Source organism: Orycteropus afer, unplaced genomic scaffold (genome assembly GCF_000298275.1).
Source record: "Orycteropus afer afer isolate SDZICR_OR568_19922 unplaced genomic scaffold, OryAfe1.0 scaffold00194, whole genome shotgun sequence".
NCBI classification, from domain to species: Eukaryota; Metazoa; Chordata; class Mammalia; order Tubulidentata; family Orycteropodidae; genus Orycteropus; species Orycteropus afer.
Genome location: NW_006921781.1, coordinates 6,247,532 through 6,253,391, shown reverse-complemented (window position 1 = coordinate 6,253,391; position 5,860 = coordinate 6,247,532). Strand labels below are relative to the sequence as shown.

Below are 5,860 nucleotides of genomic sequence, written 5' to 3'. Positions count from 1 at the left end.
GACTTGATAGCAGTGAGTTGTGAGTTGAAGACTAAGGTGCATCTAATCCAAGCCATGATATTTTCAGTCACCTCAAATGCATGTGAAAGCTGGACAGTAAATAAGGAAAACTGAAGAAGAACTGATGCTTTTGAATTATGGTGTTGGCGAAGAGTACTGAAAATACCATAGACTACCAGAAGAATGAACTAATCTGTCCTGGAAGAAGTGCAACTGGAATGCTCCTTAGAAGTGAGAATGGCCAGACGACTTCTCACCAGCTTTGGTCATGTTGCCAGAAGGACCATTCCTTGGAGGGTATTGTGCTTGGTAAAGTGGAGGGTCGACAAAAATGAGGAAGACCTTCAAATAGATGAATTGACATGGTGGCTGCAAGGATGGGCTCAAGCATAGCAAGGATTGTAAGCCTGGCATAGGACCAGACAATGTTTCATTCTGTTGTGCATAGAGTCTTTTCTGACTTACAGGGCTGTGAGTCAGAGCCAACTCAATGGCATGTAACAACAACAGGAAACACACTCAAGATCTTATCTTTACTGTCGTGTACTTGTTTTAATTTTCTTTAGGTTCAACCTGAAATTGCATATGAGCAATTGATGGTCTGTTCCACAGTCAGCTCCTGGACTAGTTTTAATTGATGGTATTACATGGTATTAGCAGTAGAGTTACTCTGTTGCTTCTTTCCACAGATGTAGTTGATTTGATTTCTGTGTAATCCACCTGGCAAGGTCCATGTGTATAGTCACTGTTCATATTGTTGAAAAAAGGTATTTTCAGTGAATTGGTCTTGCAGAATCCTATCATGCGATCTCCAGTATCATTTCCATCACCAAGGCCATATTTTCCAACTACCAATGGTTCTTCTTTGTTTGTAACTTTCACATTCTAATCACCAGCAATAATCACTATGTCTTTATTGCATGTTTGGTCAATTTCAGACTGCAGAAGTTGATAAAAAACTTCAATTTCTTCATCTTTTATTTTGGTAGTTGATGCATAAATTCAAATAATAGTTTTATTAACTAATTTTCCTTATAGGCATATAGAAATTATCCTGTCACTGAAAGCATTGTACTTTAGGACTGATCGTGAGATGTCCTTGTTGATGATGAATGTGACACCATTCCTTTTCAGTTTGTCATTTCTGGTATAGTACACCATGTGATTGTTTTGATTCAAAATGGCCAATGCTAGTCCATTTCAGCTCACTTATGCCTAGGATATCAATCTTCATGTGTTCCATTTCTTTTTGACAGCTTCCAATTTTCCTAGAGTCATACTTTGTGCATTCCACATTCAGATTATTCATGGATGTTTGCAGCTGTTTCTGCCCATTTTGAGTTATGCCCCATGAGCACATGATGGTCCTGAAAGCTTTACTCCACCTGTGTCATTAAAGTCAACTCTACTTTGAGGCAGCAGCTCTTCCCCAGACATATTTAGAGTGCCTTCCAACCTGAGGTGCTCATCTCCTGGCATTTTATCAGACAGTACTTCAGGGCTCTTCATAAGGTTTTCCTGTATTATGTCAGAGAGTGTTTCACTGGTTTCGTAAGGTTTCAAGTGACCAATTCTTTGAGAAGTAGATGGCCTCGTCCTTCTTCCCAGTCTTAATCTGGAAGCTCCACTAAAACCTATTCACGATGGCTGACCCCGGTAGTATTTGAAATAACATCATAGGCTCCAGCCTCACAGGAACATACAAGCCACCACAGTTCAATCAACTGACAGACAAGGGGTGGTATATTCATTGTTGTTGTTGTTATGTGCTGTCAAGTCGGACCCGACTCATAGTGACCCCTCCTTGGGTTTCCGAGGCAGTATCACTATGGAAGTAGATTACCCAACCTTCCTTCGGAGGAGTGGCTGCTGGCTTTGAACCACCAGCCTTCTGGTTAGCAGTCAAGTGCCTTAGGCACTAGGCTACCAGAGCTCCTGGTATATTCAATAGTATCTAGTTATTTTTATTAATATTTAAAATAGTTCATACTTACTTTTTACCAGTGCCATGCCACTGCACTAATTTCCTTTACATATGGTAATTACATTTTATCCTCACAATTACCCTGGGAGGTGTAGATACTGTTGTTAGGTGCTTGGGATGTATTGGTGGACAAAACAGACATGTTCCATAAAGACCAGAGATCTTTATGTTCCATATTGTTTTCTGCATACCATTTGTTGTTGTTGTTATTGCTACTATTCCTTGGTTACTTTTGAAGTTGAGTGCCTTTTCTTATGTGTATTAGTCATTTAGATTTTTTTTTCTATGAAATACCTGACCTAGTTTTTTGCCTACCTTTTATAGAGTTGTCCATTTTTTTTTTATTATTATTGATTTGGAGGAATTCTGTACATATTTTGGATCTGTATTCATTTTCTCATATATGTGTTGCAATGATTTCTCCCATTTTGTGGCAGATTCAGGCTGAAGCATTAAGAATAAGTAGGATTTGAGTAGGCAAAGATGAGAGATTCTAGTCAGATGAAGAATAAACAAAGTTTTACAGGAGGAAAATGTAGTTCTCATATGAGGCAATTAAGGAGGAAATAGATCTCCAGGTATTTCTTCTGAGACACTTCGTGGTGGACTCAAAGCTCCAGTCTTTTGGTTAGTCGAACACATTAACTGTTGCATTCTTAAAGTGAACCATCATTGTTGCTGCCTTCGAGTCTACTCCAACTCATGGTGATTCCACATGTGCAGGGTAAAATTGCTCTGGACTGTTTTCAAGGCTGTGACCTTTCAGAAACAGATTGCCAGACCTGTGTTCTGAGATACCTCTGAGTGGGTTCAAACCATCAACCTGTTGGCTAGTAGTCTTAATGCTTAATCATTTGCGCCACCCAAGGACCAATTAAGTTAAAGTTGTAACTTAGCTCAAAATTTATTGCACCAGGGAAATTCTAGAAAATGGCAAAAATCTATCTGCCTGAACAGAGCATCTTTAAATAACCACTTACATACCTCTGTCCTGGAATAATTAAGGCTAGCAACCTTAAGGGAACCTTGAAGACTATTTTTGCCTCGCTGGGTCACTAGCCTTTAGGCTTTCCCTCCTCTGCCAAGAAATGAATCTTCCTTTACTGAAATCACTGTAGTGTCATTCCCTGGTGAGGAGGTGTATCTTAGACCTACAGCTGAGAGGGAGAAGCCTGGATAATTGTTCTCTAGATTTCTAAGAGTTAAGCCAATTTCTGTCAAGTAAATTCCAACTCATGACAACCCTGTGTATGTCAGTCTAGAACTATGCTTCACAGGGTTATCCGTGGCTAATTTTTTGGAATTAGATTACCAAGTCTTTCTTCTGAGGTATCTCTGAGTGGACCCAGACGTCCAACCTTTTGGTTAGCAGCTAAAGGATATTAACTGTTCGCACCACTGAGGGACTCCAGTAGAGAGTTACTGAATGTTAAAGTTAGAGCATCTTCATGCAGCTGCCCTTTCTGACCTGTTGTTTCTCATTATAGTGTTATGACTTTAAGGTATGGAGCTTTAATTTCCTGAGACTGAGAGTATATTCCCTTTCAGAACTTGAAGACTGACTGCTGAAGGGCTTTTTGGTTTAGCATCCCTGAGTCTCAATCTCTATATTATTATGTCTGCACCAAAATAAAATCAGTCCATACTGTTTCCTAGTAGTATTCCAGCTCTTTATAAATCTGTGCTGGATCTTACAGGTTTATATCTCACCACTAATCAGACAAAACGTTTCCATTTCTGCTTTGACTTTCCTTAGTTCTGTATCCTTCAGAATTTGTTTTCATTGCAAGTGACTGAAAACCAAAAAAATATATTGGCTTAGGAAGATAGAATGTTTTTCTCTCATATAAATAGAGGCAGCTTCATGATCATTGGGGACATGGGTTGCTTTTATCTCATTGTTCCTTCTTTACCCAAGATGGCTGTTATGGATATAATGTCTGCATTCCAGGTAGCCAGCAGGGGGAATGGGAAAGGAAAAATGCATATCCCACCTCTCTTTAAGGGCTTATTAGAAGTTGCCCACACCACTCTGCTAACATGCTATAAACTAGGACTAGTTAATGTAGCCATACCTACTTCTAACCAAGGCTTGGAATTACATGTCTGGCTAAAAATAGGAATTGTTAATTCCATAGTAATTCAAAATATGGTTGCAGCAACACATCAACAGAAAACTGCCAGAAATTCAAGCAGGTTTCACAAGAGGACGTGGAATGAGGGATATCATTGCTGATATCAGAGAGATCTTGGCTGAAAGCAGAAAATATCAGACAGATGCTAACCTTTATTTTATTGTCTATGCCAAAGCATGTAACAATAGGGACCATAACAAATTATTGATGATATTACAAAGAATGGGAATTTCAGAATGGTTAATTGTGCTCATGTAGAACCTGTATATAGACCAAGAGACAGTTGTTTGAACAGCACAAGGGGAGACTGTGGTTTAAAATCAGGAAAGATGTGTGTCAGAGTTGTGCTATCATAGAGCCACAATACAAAGTCTGCTTAAAAGAGGTTTATTGAGGGGTAGAGACAATCTGGACTGGAAAGACGTCCAAATTGACAGAGTGAAGATGGCTCTTCTACCAGACAATGAAGAAGAAAACATTTTTGTACAGTTAGAGCAGGAACTAAAAGTTACACAATCATAATTGGCTACAAGAAAATTGAGAGTCAAAGTCAGGATATCTAAAAGTGGAGATTTAGCAGGGATAGGTGGATAATAATGTGGGATTACATGATTGGTTAAGGGTACACAATTGTAAGCATACACGTTCTGCAGTTTATTACAGGTTGGTCACAGGACAATGACAAGATAGGTTTTTTGGGTGACCTGCTATAAAAATTGTTTTCTCAATCACACCTGTGTCTAAGGGTCCATTGTAAAGATTTACCAATAATACTGTGCATTGAGACCCTTTGGGTTTAAGCTATCACATCTTGCATCTGTTTGAACATAGTGGAAAGACCCTCTGGTGATAGATTATGTATCCTGCTCCTGCCAGACCTCAGAGAAAATGTCTCTTTTCAGGAATATGGTCACCATCAAGATTAGGTCAGCATCAAGTTTAGAGGAATTGCTATAGACAAGGCAGCTTTAAAATTCAACATGGATCCTAGACCCATGTCAAGACTTTAAAATGGAAGTAAGGGTCCGCTTCCAGGCTGCTCTATTTACATACACCAAGTGCCTCTGATTTTAACCTCATACAATATCCTTTAACCATACTTATTCAGTATGTATGCTGAACCAATAATTGAGAACCTGCACTATATGAAGAAAAACAGCACCAGGATCAGAAAAGGATTCTTTTAACAACTTGCAATATGCCAGAGATACAACCTTGCTTGCTATGAATGAAGAAAACTTGAAGCACTTGACTGATGAAGATCAAAGACTATAGCCTTCAGTATGAATTACACCTAAGGCACCTGACTGCTAACCAGAAGGCTGGTGGTTCAAACCCACCAGCCACTCCTCAGAAGGAAGATGGGACAATCTATTTCTGTGGTGATACTGCCTCGGAAACCCAAGGAGGGGTTGCTATGAGTCGGGTTCGACTCAATGGCACATACCAACCAGCCAACCAACAGAAAACAAAAATCTTCACAACTGGACCAGGAATCAACATCATGATAAATGCAGAAAAGATTGAAGTTGTCAAGAATTTCATTTTACTTAGATCCATAGTTAGCACCCATGGAAGCAGCAGTAAAGAAATCAAATGACAAATTACATTGGACAAATTTGTTGCAGTAGAATTCTTTGAAGTATTAAAAAGCAAAGATGTCACCTTGAGGATTAAAGTGAGCCTGACCCAAATCATGGTATTTTCAATCCACACACACACACACACACACACACACACA

At 39.2% G+C, this 5,860-nt stretch overlaps 1 protein-coding gene across 1 annotated transcript in view; it reads left to right on the top strand.

The window, feature by feature from the left end:
• The window catches only part of DNAJC15 (DnaJ heat shock protein family (Hsp40) member C15), a 158,661-nt gene that overhangs the window by 50,677 nt on the left and 102,124 nt on the right, over window positions 1–5,860 (top strand). The gene's annotated exons all lie outside the window — the stretch shown is intronic.